Source organism: Esox lucius, chromosome 19 (assembly GCF_011004845.1).
Source record: "Esox lucius isolate fEsoLuc1 chromosome 19, fEsoLuc1.pri, whole genome shotgun sequence".
Taxonomy (NCBI): Eukaryota; Metazoa; Chordata; class Actinopteri; order Esociformes; family Esocidae; genus Esox; species Esox lucius.
In genome coordinates this window covers 7,515,405-7,534,871 of record NC_047587.1, presented here as the reverse complement: position 1 = coordinate 7,534,871, position 19,467 = coordinate 7,515,405, and the positions used below count along the sequence as shown (strand labels likewise).

The 19,467-nt window shown below is 40.8% G+C and overlaps 1 long non-coding RNA gene across 1 annotated transcript in view; it reads left to right on the top strand.

Moving 5' to 3' along the window:
- LOC105018076 overlaps nucleotides 1-4,625 on the top strand; it is a 39,657-nt gene extending 35,032 nt beyond the window's left edge. The window contains exon 5 of the long non-coding RNA XR_828564.3: nucleotides 4,416-4,625. This is a non-coding gene — a long non-coding RNA (uncharacterized LOC105018076). The remainder of the gene's footprint in view (nucleotides 1-4,415) is intronic.
- The last annotated feature ends 14,842 nt before the right edge of the window (nucleotides 4,626-19,467 follow it).

Genomic DNA, 19,467 nt, shown 5'->3' with positions numbered 1-19,467 from the left:
CCACGTGCTTAACTATGATTGTTCATGTGGATCAAATAGTAATCTGTGGAGAAGAAAATGATGGAATGGTTGTAACATTGAATGGCACTGTGATAGATTTGGCTCTGAAGTTTGAGAAGGGGAAAATGGCCCCAAATTATACCAAATGACCTAAGTTGGGCAGTGTGTGTTGTATTGTTGTTCTGTCAGGCCAAACAGCTTGCTAGACCTTAACCTGGGACTATGTTCATTTAACCTGCAAATGGTTTTCTGTTTTTCTGCTCAACATAGAGGTGTTCCCTGTTTAGTTTGAGTGTGATGTAATCCTGCTTTATTTAAGTATTGTGTTGCTTAATGAAAAATACAGTTATACAGTACTATATACAATACACAGAATAGAACACAATACACAGAACTATTTAAGTACACATTACAAAACACAATACACAGTACCATAAAAAATACACTTTACAAAGCACAATATACAGTACTATATACAATACACATTACAGATCACAATACACATTACTATATATAGTACTGTATATAATACACATTACAGCACACAATATACAGTACCATATACAATACACATTATATAACACAATACACTGTACTACATAAAGTACATATTACAGAACACAAAACACAGTACTACATAAAGTATGCATTTATATAGTACTATATACAATACACATTACAGAATACAATACACAGTACTATATACAATACATATCACAGATCACAAGAGACATTACTATACAAAACACAGTACTATATACAATACACATTACAGAAAACAATACACAGTACCATATACAATACACAGTACTATATACAATACACATTACAGAACACAATATACAGTACTATATACAACACACATTACAGAACACAATGCACAGTACCATATACAATACACATTATAGAACACAATACACAGTATTACATAAAGTACACATTAATGTTCACAATACACAGTACTATATACAATACACATTACAGGAACATAATACACAGTACTACATAAAATACACATTATAAAGCCAACAATACACAGTACTATATACTCTACAGTACACATTACAAAGCATACAATGCACAGTTACAATACATAGCTCAGTACCCCACAATCGATGGAGTCCTAATTCTGTGTGTCTCATTATAGAGTGGATATCTCTCCGGTCTGAAAGGGTAAACGGTTCATCTTCATTGGTTAGATGGAACTGGGAAACAGTTCTGTTGTTAATGTTACCTTCCCTCAGTCAGGCATAAATCCCATATAGAAGTAGCCTCATTTAAACACGCTCCTCACACAGTGCATAGAAATAATTGAGCTGTCTAGGTAATTATTAGTCTTCATTAAACTGTCCCTCAAAGGATTAATTCTGTTCATATTAGTGTATGCAGCAATAATCACAGCTAGAATGATGGGAAATATTTTTTTCTTCTACTGTTTCTATTCCAATTCTGAAAGCCGAGTATATATGGTAGCATATGTAATGGGTCATTAAATTGTTGAAAATGATTAAGTACTGGATAAATGACAAATGTTTGTATTAAATAAGCTTATTTTCTAAAAACATGATTTCACAAACGTAACATTTTATTTTAGTTGCAGTAAATCTAGTAAAATAAGTGTGGTAAAATGGAATGGTTTATGTAAAATAAGCAATATTTAAGTTAAACAATGTTATTCCTAATGTTCACTATGCTTCAAGTTCAAGATGTCTTCAGCCTAACTTCTAATAATATAATAGATGTTAGTATGTAGACACCTTGGAACTAGAAGGTTTTACTCGTGCTAAGCATAGTTCAGAGATATTTTGAATCCCAGCTCTCAGAACTGTCCTCACCTCAACCATAACCAAAGTGCATTAAATCCAAATCACATTTGTTTCTGTATTGCAATTGCTGATAGAGCATTACTGTTGTGAAATCTGGTTTGACTGTAAGGTTCTGCAAAAATATAGACATTAAGTGATCATAAGTGGAAAATATGAGGAAAATAGATCATAACGAGTGAAAACATGGTCTCTCCAAACTCATCACCAAGTTCAGAGAGCTAGGTTTGTGTGAATGGATATAGGACTTTGCTGCTTTGCACAAAACTAACTCCGCCATCGCTTGCAGACCGACCACCTGATAAACAAAACCTTGGTCCCAGGACAACAACCGCTTCCTCAAATTCAGCTAAACGAAAGACCTGTTATATAATTCATATAACTGTGGACTTTCCATGGACCATCAACGGCAAACAATGTTGTCAGTTGTGCTCAAAAGCGGCGCTACTCCATAAGGCAATAGAAGAAATGAGGCATCTTACCCTGAGTCTTCTCTTCAAACTGCCTCTGCACCAGTGAAATCATCCTGACAGGCTGCATCACGACCTGGTATGGGAAATAATCAACACTCCGCCAGAAGGCCTACCTGACACACAAATTGTGCACTTTACACAAACTTATTTTAAACTTTCCCGATTATTCATATTAGTACTGTCGTTATTATAATTATAATGTCGTTATTGTGCTCTGTTATTTCTGTTGTTGTGAGGAAACCACCAGGAACGCATTTCCATTAATGGTCTATAAATATCCCATGTATCCTGTTCAAAAACTGAAATTAATCTCAGAATCTTCTGGCTAAAAACTTTGTGTTGACATTTTATTTTGTTGAGTGTGCCCTGTAATTAAGTTGCCAGCAGCAGCGCCACATTAGTGTTGCATTAAGCCTTTCCACAGTTGGGTCTCAGCATTAGGTAAACTACAGGAGTCTGTGTTGGCTGTGACCTCTCTGTCAGTTTGTCAACACACTGGCGTCCATTAGGTGCCTCCAACAACATGGCGAACATCGCAGACATGGCTTTCACATCTGCCCTTTCTCCGGGTCACAACACATAATAACCAGCAAATGTTAGTAAACTCTTCAGGATGGTTGGCTGCATTTTTTAAAGTGGTAATTCATCCTCATACCAAGTGGTCCACTATCACAGCACGCACCCTACATAAGCCTATGATAAAACAACCATTTTAATGCTATCCTGAGATATCATGGTTGTACTTGAATGTGATTTTATGATTGCTGTTTTGGTCCAGATATATGAGATCTCCACCAGGACAGACCCAGTTCTGACTCAATTTCTTTCTTTCTCACTTTAAAATTCTCTTTATCTCTTTTTGAATGGGCATGTCCAAGTATCAATTTGCATTGGAAACAGTGTAAATCAAACATTATGCTTTCAATACCAGGATGTATTTCAATTCAGCTTTTCGTTTAGCAGAAGTTGCCATACTGTACATTACTGAGGAAGAGAATCATCTTTCCACACCAGCATGTCAAATCAAAATCAGGCATTTTTTAAACCACAGTTATAGACTAAAAGTAAAATTACTTATGGTGCTTTTTCCAAAAAATGCTGGTAGATTTATATTAAACATACAAATTGAATATTGTTTAATCAGTAGTGAAGCAAATAACAAAAAATACGTACGTCTCAGTACATCTCAGTGCGCGTCTCAGGAAGTCTCAGGAAGTCTCAGTACGCGTCTCAGTACGTCTCAGTACGCGTGCACCATGTTAATTATTGGTGGATGCGGATACTGAGGAACTACGGGACTCTCGACCCGCTCCACATCCAGACCGGTCAGTGTGGGGGTGGAGGATGTCCATGAAGACACCTGCCAGATGTTCTGCACACGCTCAGAGCATGCCCCCGGGTATTCTGTGTGGCCTGGTCAATGCTAATATCTTTTAAAGTTTTACTCACATTGGCTACAGAGAGCAAAATCACATAGTCACCCAGAACAGTCGGTGATCTTCTGGACGGGTCAAAGTGAGCGTAGAAGGCATTTAGCTGGTCGGGTAGGTCTGTGTCACTGGGCAGCTTGTGGCTGGATGTCCTTTTGTAGTCTGTTACGGTTTACAAACCCTGCCACATCTGACGAGCATCTGAGATGGAGTGTGTAGGATTCAATCTTAGTCTTGTATTGCTGTTTCAAATCCATTTTGGATTTCTCGTAGGTGACTGGATTTGTGACCCAGTCCTCGATGGCATCAACTCAGACCTAAAGCTCCATGACAAAGTTGAATAAGATATGTACACTTGGTCACCTTTGGTAAGTGAATGAATGATAGTGGATATATCCTGAAACTTAATCTAGTCTGTGTTCAATAACCTTTGCATCTTCTTCAACCCCACGTGAGGAGACAGTGACATTTGTTGTGCGTGGTGTGAGATACTTTAAAAAGAACCAACCTCTCTTGCCAAAAGTGAAGATGCTTTGCCCGTTGTTTCATAGTTTCACTGAAGCATTTGTCTCCAGCATGAGTAGCCATTCAGGGAAAGCTTTCCTTCCATGACTGACACCTTCACCCCAGCCCTCTAGACATCCACGAGCCTTGCTGTCACTGACATCTCCATCTCTCCATCCCCACAGATCTCCCCTCCATGACTGACAGTGTCTAGTCACCCAGCAAAAGCTCCAACCCAGGGAGGAACTTGTCATCCAGGAAGTGTGCTCAACATTGTCCACGCACGCACGCCAAAACAAAACAGTGCCCACATTTGTAGCACACTGGCAGGAGGGACACGTAGGCATATCTGGTGTCAGGAACAATCTGCTGGAGCTTGTGCGCATTTGTGTCCAGTGGGGAGCAGCGGAGCAGAAGGTCTGCAGCTGTACATCTGACCCCCAGGTGACGGGCTGCAGCAACCTGTCACATACCATTTGGGTCGGGACCGCTACCTGCTCGCTGGGCCAGCGTGGGGCTGGGGATGGTGGGGACTACGGGGACGGGTGGAGCCCGTGGAACCCTGAGGCACCATGCCTGTAATGTTCTGTAGCACAGAGGTTTCAGTCTGGAGAGAGAGGCGAGGAGGTTAGAGGACTGAATGCCCCCCTGCCCTCACGTGCTTCTGCTTCCACCACTAGAGGGCTCTGCACGGGTCTCTTCTGAGAGCAGCAGGTGGACTGTTTTGAGGGCTCGAAACCTCCTTTGTGTGCTGTGGAACTGTGTCAGTCAGCCATTGGGGCCGACGGGGGAAGACATCACGGTGGTCTGACCTTGTCCGCCGGGCCCCTTACTGTAGGTTTGGGGTCTGCCCCGGGGCCAATTCTCTGTCCGGGTGTGTCTATCCGAAGGGGGGGGGGTGGCAAAGTCGTCTGTTCACTGACCCAAAGTTACCGACTATGTTCAACTACCCACCCCCTGCCACTCTTTGTCATATTTTCAATTTCAATTATTCAATTACTCAACGCAGTAATATATGATTGTAGAGAAACGGGTTGTCATCTCGTTCTGTTTGTGTGTGTGTGAGTGTGTGTGTGTGTGTTGGGAAGGAGGGTTTTTGTGGTGTATTTTCAGTTTGTCTTTGATTATACAGGTGAGAAAGGAGCTTAGATCAGAACCCTCCTTTGCATAAAAGTTAATCACAGTGTTGGGAATGTAAACGGTGAGCGTCCCACCCCCACCCGCCACCCACCTCCCCTCCCCCCCTCCCTGTGTCTGATTGAGGGAAAGCAGGGGCCGGCGTTCAGCAATAATCATCCCAGCAGGACTCCCCATCGGATGCAGTCCCATCATTACGGTTGTGTTGAACACCGGCCCATTTAAATGTCAGCCTTGATAAGTTGCTACGCCGGCAGAACGCCGAGGAGGACGTAAACACCGGGCAGAGCAAGCGGGACAGCTCCCCGCCATCGGAGAGAAAAAACTGATCTGATGAGCAGAAATTACCTTTTAATTACCCAATTCTTTAGACTTTCATAATTGTTTTGGTCACACACACAACAAATGTTAGGCCTGTAATTTGAAAGCTATTTTCAGGATGCGAAAAAGCCTTGGTGAGGAGGTGCCATGAGATTGGTGGGTGTTGTGCCAGTTTCCTTATAGAGAATACACATTACTTATTAGAATGTTGAGGGTTGTTTACAGTATGTGGTTTAAGTGAACATCCTTGCGGCCAAACATTTCTACAAGGGAAAACAGACAGCATCCAGCATGTTTAGCTATGAAACACAGGGTCAGACACGTACAATAGAAACAGACTTCTTGTAATGTAGCAGAACATGCCCATTTGGATGGCTGAGTTGGATCAGAAGGCAGACAGCGTCCGTGCGGAGGTCAGCGTTATTCCCCAGCACTGCTGTCCGTCACAGCCTCTGTCATTATGAGTCAGGAGACCGGTTACAGACAGGCACAGAACAGGCAACACATCTCAGCAAGCAGGAGACATTTAGAGAAAGGATGTCCCTGTTGAATAATTCACAGCTGGGACCCACGGGTTACAGAACCAAGCAGACTTCAAGTCACACAGAGACAGATTGTATACATACACAGACAGACAGTATATATAGAGAGACAGTATACATACACAGACACACAGAGAAACACAGACAGCATATACACACACACAGACACAGACAGAGGGTATATATTAAGAAACATAGAGAAACACACAGACATTATATACACACACACACACAGTCACAGACAGTATACACTCTGTATATATAGACACACACAGAAACACACAGCATACATACACACACCCACATGCAAAGAGAGACAGTATAAATTCTCAAACTGAGCCATAAGAGCCTGAGGGGTACATTGACATTTATGTGACACTACTAAGAACACATATTTTGTCTGAAAAGATGGCGTGATATTGTGTCTCAACCAGGGGTAACGTCAATCAAACAACTGGAATGTCTGCACAAACGTGCAATTTTCGGATTTGAAAAGTTTAATACTCATTACCATGCTCTACAGGTCTAATTTTTAAAAGCACTAATTTAAAGCTTTTTAATGGACTTGCTCCACAAACCTTAAAGAATATAGGCTAGTCACTACCTTTCGAAGTAAAAGTTTTTACGTTTTTAGGGTAGCATTAAATGGAAAGAACAATGTTTAGAAAAGGTTTTTCCAATCTGCATGTTCTGAGAAACCCTTTTCTGTCCTCTGTTTTTTACTTAAATGTTTATTTGAAATGATAGTGTGTTTGTAATGTTGTATTTATTTTAAATGTCTATGTTTTTTGAGTAATGTTATATTTATTTTAAAAGTTTCTGTGTATTTTGTGTGTAATGTTATATTTATTTTAAATGTTTCTATTTAGGTTGTGTGTAATGTTTTATTTATTTTAAATGTTTCTATGTAGTTTGTGTGTAAATTTGATTTATATTAGATATTGCTATGTAGTTTGTGTGTAAAGTTTTATTTAAAAAAAATGTCTAAGTAGTTTGTGTGTAATGTTTTATTTATTTAAAATGTTTCTATGTAGTTTGTTTGTAATGTCTTATTGTTTATACATGTGGATGGAAATTAGCTGCTGGCCTTATCTGACAGCAACCCATCTTTTCTCAAGTGTACTGAGACTTACATTGTATATTGTGTTTGTTCAAATAAACAATATTTAGCACAGTAAATGTTAGCAATTTTCTCATGCAACTTTGCAGTGTTTTGTTCTACAGCGCAGCACAAGCAGTCTGGATGCCTGGTGTCCCTCCCGGCTCAGTTTAAGACAGGCTGTCTGAACTGACAATGGTAGAAGTATGATACGGTAGATGCCACAATGTGTCAAGCCAGATCAACATAGTGTGGTTCTACGAGGAAACTTACCCTGGGGCAAAGTTTACAGATAAACAAAAAGACAGAGTGGGGGGACGTGGAAAATATATACAAATATATACAGCCTATGAGTGAGAGATTTATTTCAGATGGATAGATAACTTTGGTTGACAGAAGGCAAGTGCCACATTCAATATTCTATGGAGTGTGGTTTCCACCTAGTGGCTAATAATAGAAGATAATTTTTTTGCTGTTGATTTTCTGAAAATGCACATCATATTCTTCAAAGTTGATAGTATTTAGTATTCATATTATTAGTAATTTTGCAATGATATATCATGAAACACCAGAGCAGATAAATGCAGGTCTCTTTCAATTAATTGGGGGAAGCTGTCAAATACCCTCATCACCACAGTGCTCGTGTGTTATTACGCGTTGACCAAATATCCTCATTCCATATGATGGATATCATGAGGACATTCTGTATAGTATAATAACCTGTGGTAAATCTTGACTAGTGAGGACATTCTGTATAGTATAATAACCTGTGGTAAATCATGACTAGTGAGGACATTTTGTATAGTATAATAACCTGTGGTAAATCATGATTAGTGAGGACATTCTGTATAGTATAATTAACCTGTGGTAAATCATGACTAGTGAGGACATTCTGTATAGTATAATTAACCTGTGGTAAATCATGACTAGTGGGGACATTCTGTATAGTATGATAACCTGTGGTAAATCATGACTAGTGAGGACATTCTGTATAGTATGGTAACCTGTGGTATATCACGACTAGTGAGGACATTCTGTATAGTATAACATGTGGTAAATCATGACTAGTGAGGACATTCTGTATAGTATGATATACCTGTGGTAAATCATGACTAGTGAGGACATTCTGTATAGTATGGTAACCTGTGGTATATCATGACTAGTGAGGACATTCTGTATAGTATAATAAACTGTGGTAAATCATGACTAGTGAGGACATTCTGTATAGTATAATAACCTGTGGTAAATCATGACTAGTGAGGACATTCTGTATAGTATGATAACCTGTGGTATATCATGACTAGTGAGGACATTCTGTATAGTATGATAACCTGTGGTAAATCATGACTAGTGAGGACATTTTTGTATACTAAAATAACTCATGGTAAATCATGACTTGTTGGGACATTTTGCCTGCCTTCACTTTTATTAATTGGAAAACCAGTAGTTACACTCCTAAGACTGGTTATTTTTTTTGCGATAAAGCAGGCTTTCTCAAAATTAGGAAGAACAGCTTTAGGCTATTTTGGACCCCACTATGCCTTGCAAAGTGTCCTTGAGTTTGATGTTCTGGTGCCCATAAGAAGATTTAAAGGTGTGATAAATGACTTTTTCTTGTTCATTTTGGTTGGTATCCTTATTGTACTGTATGTATATTTTAAACTGTATATTTGAATTTTATATATAATTATATATTTTATATATGCATGTTTAGGTTTTAATGCTGTTGGTATTTCTATTTTGTCTTGCTTGTCAGTGCCAGTAAATGAGCAACCCAGTGATGGATATGAGGTTGGAGGTCTTCTCCATGAAGCCGCTGAAGAGGCTGCTGCCCAGTTCCAGCTGACCAGTCCCATCTACCCTGGTTCCCAACCCTAGACCATCTACCCTGGTTCCCAACTCTACACCATCTACCCTGGTTCCCAACCCTAGTACATCTACCCTGGTTCCCAACCCTAGACCATCTACTGGTTCCCAGCCCTAGACCATCTACCCTGACCTTTGCACTAATCTGAACTTTCTCACGCAAAGCAAGGTTTTTGTTTAGAAGCCAGAGGGCCACGGTAAACTGTACCTGCGTTTTCAATATACCGGCCGGATCTGACCTGGCCTCTGGAGGGCGCCTTAGTCCCCATGCTCCACCTTTGACTCACTCCAGAAGCGGAGGACAGTGCTTCAGCTCTGCAAAACTGAGACCGGATGAACTGAGAAGCTGATAATGGACGAGTGCATCGGTGTGCATCCACTCTGTCCTGTGAGAGCCATGACATCTACTGAAGGCACCTCGACACCATTGTTTAGTTCTCCGTTCCACATATTGCACAGTACTGTGGTGTCGGTCCAACTATTGAAGCATCTATAAAAGCCCAAAAAGAGATGACTATATTAGCTGCACATTTTACAGGAGCACAGTCATGGTTCCGGTTCAGGCCTGCTGAAGACATCCCGAAGAAAGGTCCCGCGGTCTCGTATGCGAGATGATTTATGTAGATGTATTAATTTAGCTTCAGATCAAAGATGTGTTTGTACATTATGACCGATTCAGCAATTAGAAGACTCCACTATTCACCAATCACTTGGAAATAACGCGAGGCCTTCAACGCCCACACAACCCCGCAGGCAAACGTTAATTTGCTCAAGGTAAAGTCAAGCCTGAAATTGGAGTTTCTGATCCAGGAATATCATTTGTACTTCCTAATTTACTCAATCAGTTCCCCATCTTTGGAGCAAAGTAAATAAAGCTGCCCTGGGTTCCTGTGAACAGATGAGCACATGCAGCATGCCTGACCTTTCACCTTTTTTGTCTGCATCAACCACTGCTTCATTACAGGCTCAGGCCTGGAATCTGGGGCGTCATTTGCATAAGTTAATTTTTCGTTACGATCCCTCTCACAGCCGTGCAAGGCCAGGGAATAGAACTAATTATGATTCTGTTTCCATCCATTCATCTGTGCAGTAGGAAGCCTCTCGCCAGCACAGCACAGAGACTCAAAGCGAAGAGCCGTGCCAGCGGGGAGAGGGGAAACAGTTACACTACGGAGAGCCACAGCCTTGAGTTTCAGCAGTAAACCTCAAGTAGAATTGTAATATATTCATGAAGAGAAAAAAAAAAACAGCAGACTAAATCTAGACTGTCGTGTTTTCCCCTCAGGTACACAGAATCTTTTTTTCTTTGGCAGATGGCTGGGAGATGTTTTTCCAAGATCTAACTCCAGACCAGCTGGTATTGAAATCCTACCTTTAAATCCTACTTTTCATTTTACTTTTAATTAAAACTTTAACTGATTTAGTCTTTTTTTGTGTGTGTTTTAATCCTTTTGACTGTCCTGAGGGCTAACCCCTTACCTCAGCAAGGTCAGAGTCACCAAACAAACACCACCTTGATTTGTCCCAGGTCCTCCTCACCTGCGCCATTTGCCACCAACATGGTCAATTCATCCCAGGACAAACCAGGACTCATACTGTGTGAATACTGCACATCAATCACCATACACGCGCAATGCGGCACAAATTACCTACCTGTACCTGTGTGTATGACTTAGTACAGTGTATTCCCTGTCCAATTGTCATGTGCACAGAAAGTTGTGCCTAAAACATGGGAGTGGTGTTTCCCTGGGTCCTACTTAGACATGATAAGAGCTCTGCGGAGTGCTACAGGAAGACTCCCGCGCCCCCTGCTGTGTGGTCAGTGAACAGCAGAGTTAAGAGTCAACGCTCCGGTAGGACAGAGCTCTTAATGATCCCCTCAGCTGGCTTACGTAAGTCTGTCAGTAACAACCAACAAGGCCATTTGGATCCCTTACCTTAAACATTATCATTAGCTAAAACACATTATCAATCATAATTTTATGTAATTCTGTGTGAAGGAAAACATTTAATACACTATGGTTTAATTCACTTTTAAAAGGACACATTTTATGAACAAGTGGTACATTTGAATACTCTTTATAATACTGTCTGTAGTACTATGGAGTATGTCATACTGGGCTCTCGGTGGGCTGTGTTTTCCTTCATTGGCTCAGGTTTAGACGGGAGCAGTGATTGAGGCCGAGCTGTTCCTGAGGAACAGAGAGGTAGGGGAGTTCTCCGGGAAGCTTCCTCCTGACTCCCCCTTCCTCTGCTTTACAGCCAGTCACAACCACCAGCTAAGCCCAACTGGACCCTTCAAGATCCTCAAGGTCCACAAGGTAGTGGGGCGTCCCATATAGATGTGAACTCCAGGATGGTGCAGATGGCAGCGTTGTTCTCCTTCTGAACACCCAGGAGGGTGTCTGTGTTTTTTTTTGTTGAGGAACCGACACTCCAGCTGGGTTGTCCTGCAGTTCTAAAGGAGTGAGTGACGTCACAGAGGAGGGAGGAGGCAGTGCCGCAGAAGCAGACCGTGTCCCCAGAGGTGCTTGGAGGCAGCCAAGCGTGAAACTCCTGACCCACAGGAATGGACCAGGGGGCTGAGAGAAGGGCCAGCTGATCACCACAGCAACAAGGTCCCTGGTGAGTCATCACTGAGGAGGAGTCACACCAGACAGACAGACAGACAGACAGAGAAGGCAGGTAGGCAGACATTCACACAGAAAGACAGGCATATCCTAACATTGCAATTACGTATGTAGCTACATAACTGTAAACAGAACCTTATGTATTGGCGGCATGAACAGTGCAAATACACTATGGGCCAATTTCGCAGACAGATCAGGCCTAGTCTAAGAAATCATGCTTAATCTGTGTCTGCAAAACCAGCCGTATGTGTAAAATAATTTTGTGGCACAGTATAAGTTTCTGCGCGTCCTTAAAATTCAGAAAACACCAGCCTACTCCAGCTCCCTGTGGCTGCTCAACTCCTTTATCCAGACAGATCCCAGGTCCTCACCCAACCACAGCTCACAGACTAGGCCCTCAACGAATGTCCGCAGGACCCCAGCCGATAGCCACAAGCTATTCCTCCCCTCACACAGCTGTGTTTGACTATCCATGTGGACAAAATAAAAGCACTCGGGTGTTTTTTCACAAGTTTTGGGAAAGACCTAATTTAGAGTTAAATGAAAAATGGAGTTCATAACTGGTTATAGATTGTCATGGGGACAATCAAAATATAGAAATGTTTTTACTTTCAGGATCTTTGGTCACAACAGAATAGTTGTACCCAGTGACGCTGACATGGGGGGGACAACTGTGAATGTTGTCCCGGGCCCATGCCTGGGGGGGGGGGCATTTGCTTGGCTTACATGTAATTATTACATTTGTCAGTCAGTGTTGTATTCAGTACTGTCGAGAAGGTTAACAGTTTTTAAACAGAAGAATTGCATTGATGAAGGGATTCATGTTTTTTACACTATGCTGTTTTTTTATACAGCATTTTGATTAAACCCTTTTCTATGAATATGGTTTGTTCTACCAACAGCCAATCAATGATACCCTAACACCAACAGCCAATCAGGGTGATACCCTAACACCAACAGCCAATCAGGGCGATACCCTAAACACCAGTGCCAACATAAGTTTGTTAAAGCTGCGCTAGATAGGATTTATTCAGTAAAAAAGAAGTTAAAGGCCGGTGGAATGTCATTTTATCCTTTTTGGAGCATGCCGCTACTTTCCAGCCAATCACCTTCTGCGAGGCAGGCTTTCCACCTTGGCTTATTTTACTTGGATGATATTATATATAGCAGTGGTTCCCAACCAGGGGTAATAGGACCCCTGGGGGTACTTGGCCTTTCCACAGGGGGTACTTGAAAACCCTCATGACATCATAGACTTACTAGTGAAATTAACATGAGGGGGTATTTCAGGGGTACTGAAAGCAGTGCAAAAAAATTTTGGGGGTACAGTAACTGAAAAAGGTTGGGAGACACTGATATATAGCCTAACTTTTCCGTAAGGGGCGAAGTTTGCTTACTGTAAGAAACTATAATGGTAGCTAGAGACCAGGATGACAAACCCTCAGTTCCTCCCTTGTCTAGTACAGCAAACACTACAAAAATATCAAAGCGAAAGAAGGCTTAGACCAACTCTCTGTAGCTAGCTACCAGAAACCCTAAGCTAACATTAGCAAGGCTAAGAAGAATGTCGTTGAACTGAGTTGGTGCATTTTTTGAGACAGGTAATTACATGTTTCATATTTTTATTCGGAACGTGATTCTCTATCGGGCATTGTTGCAGAATCGCTTTCTCACAGATGTAATTGAAAAATGCTGTAAATGTTTTTTTTACTGAAAGAAATCCTACATAGTGGAGCACAGAAATGGAAGGACAAATCGAAAAGAACGTCTAAATATGTGTAGCAGTTCAGTAATGGCTGATTGGGACTGAGTAGGTTAGGAATTGAAAAGATGTGACATAATTAATTACCTGTGTTGAAAACAAAGCGATTTGAATGTGGCCTAGTTATGAATCAAAGCATTAAACAATAAAATATTTATGACTTGTTTTTTGGACATTTAATTACTATTAATTAATCTTTTGGCCCGTGGTTTAGATTCTAAATGTTAAATTCTGTCCCGGGCCCTGTCATTCCTGTGGGTGTCCCTGGTTTTACCTGTATAGAGCCAAACAGGCCATGCATGTGGTAAAGAAATATTATCAATAAATAAATGTACATTTATTTTCATGCCACTTAGGCAGCCTATACTCCATGCTGTTTATTCTCGTTCAGTTCTTTCCCTGTCTGTGGGTGAATCCTGGCAGCGTTGCCATGGGGACGGCTAACCCAGGCGAGACAGTGGCTTCGTTTAAATAACACATTTCATGCATGTCCTGTAATGGCCAGATGATAATGAGATGCGTGTTTCTGCTGCCTGGCTGATGACTTTACTGATAATGTTCCCGACAAAACACAAACTTTAATTAGTGGTTTGTAAATCTCTACAGATAATCGCGGCGTGTTTGTGTGTCACTGTATGTTGTCAGCAGAACAGAGAAGTGGCGCAGGGTTCTGTGGCTCCAGGAGGAGACAGTACTGACCAATCAGGAGGCGCCTGGAAAGTCTGCTCTGTGGCTTTATGAAATACAGGATAGTAACGCAGATTTAATTATATTTCAGCTAACCACATGCAGTGTGACTAGCTGGATCCACCACCCTGGCCTGTCTGTTGAGAATATATACAGTGGATATAAAAAGTCTACACACCCCTTTTAAAATACCAGGTTCTTGTGATGTCAAATAATGAGACAATGAGAAATCATGTCGGAACCTTTTCCACCTTAACTGTGACCTATAACGTGAACAATTCAATTGAAAAACAAACTGAAATCTTTGAGGGGGGAAAATAAAAAACTCACAATAACCTGGTTGCATAAGTGTGCACACCCTCTTATAACTGGAGATGTGGCTGTCTCAACATTAGAACATTTTGTCAGGTATTGATTTATTATTTTGCTAGACGCCATTAAGGATTGTGTTAAACTGACCAACGTTGCTTATGAAAGGAAAGTTAGCTATTTTTTAACCTGGGCCCTATTACAGATTGTCTAGCATGATCCTAGTTCATAGAGACATTTATTTTTGTAAATTATTTACGTTTTTAGTTTTTCCTGCAGTCTCTATTAAGGCTAAAATGGAACTGAACCAGGCAACCGATGTAGCATTTGAAAATATATGATACATTCGGTTTTCCAAAAAGGCCACGGTGTATTAATATTGGTCTTCGTATGTTCTCCTGAAAGAATTGTGCTAAAACGGGCATTGTATCAATGGTTTTGTTCTACCTGAAACTGTTTTTTTTTAATAAACAATACACTACCTCACACCATCTGTAAACGTCCGCACTCAAGCTAACAGCATGGTGCTGTTTCAAAACAGCTAAACTATGGTGCTGACCTCATTGGAGTTTACTAGCTAGCAACAAGCACAATTTACAGTCCCTTATGTGCAGTCCCTTATTGTGTAAATAAAATTACATCTAGCTAACTGTCTAAAAGACAGGCCATCATTCCGGAATGTTATCAGTCAGGGAAAATAAAATAATCAAAAAAAGAATAATCAAAATTGTGCTAATGCTCTGTAGTAGTAATAATGTCACTACATCCTCATACTATTTCTGCAGAACGGGACTTAAGACAGAATTATCCAAATAGCTAATACAAGCCTACTTACAGAATTGAGAGTTGTCCGTTTGGTCCTCCTTCTTTCAGTTTCTTTGGGGATGTGGAAGGTTTCCAACCTCTGATAAGAGCTTGAAAGTCATACAATCTGTTGCACACGCTGGAGCCGATTCAGCCTCATCCACGGGCACATCACGGTTCTCGATGGCATTAGGTAGCAATAAATCCCACTCCTAATGTGAGCTACAGTTTTGTAAACAAAGATGAAATCTCCACGCAGACAGATTCGCGTCAGTTTACTAGCAGCTAATACAACTTGCTGGCATTTTTATTTGAGCTCGTAATCTACACTAGCTAACGTGAGCTACAGTTTTCTAAACCAAGCCGGTTACGGATACAGACTCCTCACAAACAGATTCATCCGTGGGGCAGATTTTCCAGAAAGAATAAACAGCGATAATCATTGAAACAATGGAGACCTATATCAATATACCCTGGCCTTCCTGTTTTGGAAAAACTAATATATCATACAGCTCCGGAAGAAATTGAGACCACGGCAGCTTTTTCTTTCCTTTCCAAAAAAGTCAAAAAAGGAAGGTTTTGAGTGAGGAACAGAGAGGTTCAAATTAAGAGACCACTGCAAATTGAACACTTCCTCACTCAAAAATTTCCTTTTCAACTTTTTTGGAAAGGAAAGAAAAAGGTGCTGTGGTCTCTTAATTCTTTCCGGAACTGTACATTTTTAAACACTACATCGGTTGGCCCGTTCACTCCTATTTGTAGCCCGGAGAGAGGCTTCCTTTATTTAAATTTTTTTTTACCTAAAAACTGTACTAATTCCAAAAGAATATGCCTCTACAGTCCAGGATTATTCTAGATAATCTGAAAAAAGACCCAGTTTCAAAAATAGCTAACTTTTCCTTTAAATTTAGTTCTTAAGTTTCAACATCTATGAGCTGTATGCCTTTTGCCACTGGCTGTTTTAACAGCTTATTAGCCAGTAATATCTAAGAACTTACTACTTGAAACCAAGCGTGCCGCACAAGCCCTGAAAAGTGAAGCCAAAACGTCTCGATCGCCCCCTGGTGAGTGGTCCCAGTATAGGTCATAAACCCCGCCCTCCCCATGTTATTCAATGGGACGCGAGACCAAATAAACAATTAAATTACCCTTCAAATATATTTTTTCCGAAGCTGGTTTCTGTCATTTACTGTAGTTTGTATCACGCTAATGTAAATTCAAGAGTTTGTTTTTAAAATAAGTTTGTTTTTAGTTAGTTATTTAATGCTCTAAAAACGGTGGTGTGACGTCATGATTCACAGCTGTGATTGACAGCTATCTGAGCCGAGGAGCCACTGAATCTTCGGAGGACTGAGGAGATTGGAACTTTACATTTAATTTCTAAATTTCTATAATTTCACACGGACATAATGGGTTGTTCTGCAGTACATTGTGCTAACCGATCTGGCATTTCCAATCGATCTTTGAATTTTTTTCGGTAAGTTAAATTTATAAGCTATTTAATTAGTAAATACATGTAATGGGCTAGCTAACGTTAGCTAAAAGACAACAAGCCTCGTTAATAGCCATGTTAATAGCTAGCAGGTGATCGTTAGCTAGAAGTTACCAATTATTTTTGTATTAGGCCTATTCTAAATTAAGGTTAAACATGATGTAAGTTAGGCTATAACATATCGTCTAGGTTTAACAAGCAAAGGTTGTACTGTACTTGGACTTGCGATTGATTACGGTATGCGCATTCTGCGAGGGAGAGTGAGGGCGGGGCACAGGGGTGGGGCCGTTGATTTCGCGGCTTTAGGGCTTTACTTCCTTCTCGCTACTGCGCATAACTACTGCGCAGAACTGGTCCCAAGATCGCTATCTGCGCAGACGCAAGTCCAAGATGTCAGCGTCGTATCAGGACACTGGTGGCTTCATTTTTCACCAATGGAAAAGAGCGAAAGGGCGTCGTCCATTATATATACAGTCTATGCTTGAAACACTCATGAGAAATTAGCTATTGCTAGCAAGACTGAAGATGAACTTTACACTTCCAAGGCTATTTCATTTCATGGCACTACATTTCTTTTTCTTTCATTCATGAATGACATTGATACAATTACTTTCAATATTGGTGACGATAACTGACTTTTTCGTCAAGTGAAAAGATGACAGAATTGTGGAAAACCCTCTTTTACTGCGCATGAGGTTGTGATCTGCTGTATATTACCCCAAAAAACATGCACGGATGCGTACTTCGGAATAGTTGCATTATAACCGTAAACCGTTTTATTTAAGGCTTACTGTAACGTAGCTACTGAAGGTTGTAGACAGCAAAGTTTATGTCTATTCTTAACAAATCCTAATGCATAATTTGTTTTGACTGTGATGAGCAGGACTGCCTTAACCTGCCATTAGGCCCCAAGGCTGTGAGGTTTTTATAGGCCCCCCCAACTCACACTATAAATAAAATTTGCAAAATCCACACTTGTCTATACAGCGCAAAATAGTATTTGTTTCTTTAGGGGGATACAACGGTGTCTTGTCCCTATATTAGATGACCAAATCACTTGAGCCTACTAGACCATAAACACAACAGTCAGTGTAGAATATATGTGTGGCGTCGGACTCTTTATATGTTCAGGTGGAAGTGTGGGAATGAGGAGATAGAGTCCAGGTCTATCCTTTTAACTGTTTATTTACAGTGGGGAGAACAAGTATTTGATAACCTGCAAAATCGGCAGTCAGTGTTTCCTACTTACAAAGCATGTAGAGCAGAGGTCTCAAACAGGTTCCACGGAGAGCCGAGGGTCTGCAGGCTCTCTCTCACCTTGTACTTAATTGACTAATTAGGTCACTAATTGGTTTGTTTCTACCCCCACCTGGTTGTTTAGGTCTGAACTGGGAACCAATTTAAAGGAAAACCCAAAAACCTGCAGACACATGGCCCTCCGTGGAACCGGTTTGAGACCTCTGATGTAGAGGTCTGTAATTTTTATCATAGGTACACTTCAACAAACAAAAATCCAGAAAATCACATTGTATTGGATTTTATTGCATGACATAAGTATTTGATCACCTACCAACCAGTAAGAATTCCGGCTCCAGTCCTCATCCTCTTCAGCTTATCCCAGTAACATTACCGGTCCTCCTGTCTGCTCGTTGTCCTCTCCACAAAATTTCCTTCTCACTGTTTTCATTTTTGAGTACCGCTCTAAAAGTTTTTCCCTTTCTGACATTTTGACCTAGCTAGCCACAAACTTCTTACTAGCATTATACGGTACCATGACAAGGGCCTAATGCTATGGTAACGTAGCGTCGTTGGTCATGTGAAAATTTTATAAATCAGCAGCCAGAATCATGAATATCAAGTGATGGGCAGAAAATTCAACAAATTAAGTCAGGTAGTGCATTGAGGCAAGCCTGGTGATGAGGCTTGAACTCAGGTCCTCTGCTTAGAAGTCCACGTCTCTAACCACTACAGTATTAAATAGGGTCAGTCAGTCACTCATTCAGTGACATTTGCTCTTCTTGGCCAGCACCGCTTACGCGGCCTGGCAGAAATATACAGCATATACTACAAAAGTTGAAACTTATTTTTCGTCAGGCTTAATAGGTACATTTTACCTATGTTTCAGTTACTAACCTGCAGTGCTGTAAGGCTTTGCCATACATCATCAGCCTTAAAGGTCAGCAGGCTCTGGTTCACCTCGAACACAGAAAGATTTTGTGGTAGTTGTGTTATGGTTTGATCAATAGTGAAACAGTACTACAGCATGATTCATAAACTCATTTGGTCTGTCTTTTCTCCTTCCAGATTTTGAGAAAAATAATTAGATGAAAGCCACCTTCGCTCGTGTGATGAGATCTTGAGCCCTTGATAATACAACAGACACCCACAAAATGAGAGGGGACAACCTATTATTCTTGCACTGTCGTTTTTAGATGTTATGTGATTCTCAAACTCTCCTGGACTACTGAAGTAAAGACCAGATACAAAACAACCCTGATATATCTGATATTGTCTCAATGCCTGTTCAAGACATTAAGATTGGTATTATCTACTGTTGTCCTTTCTTGTTCCAGTGTTCAAGCAATTCC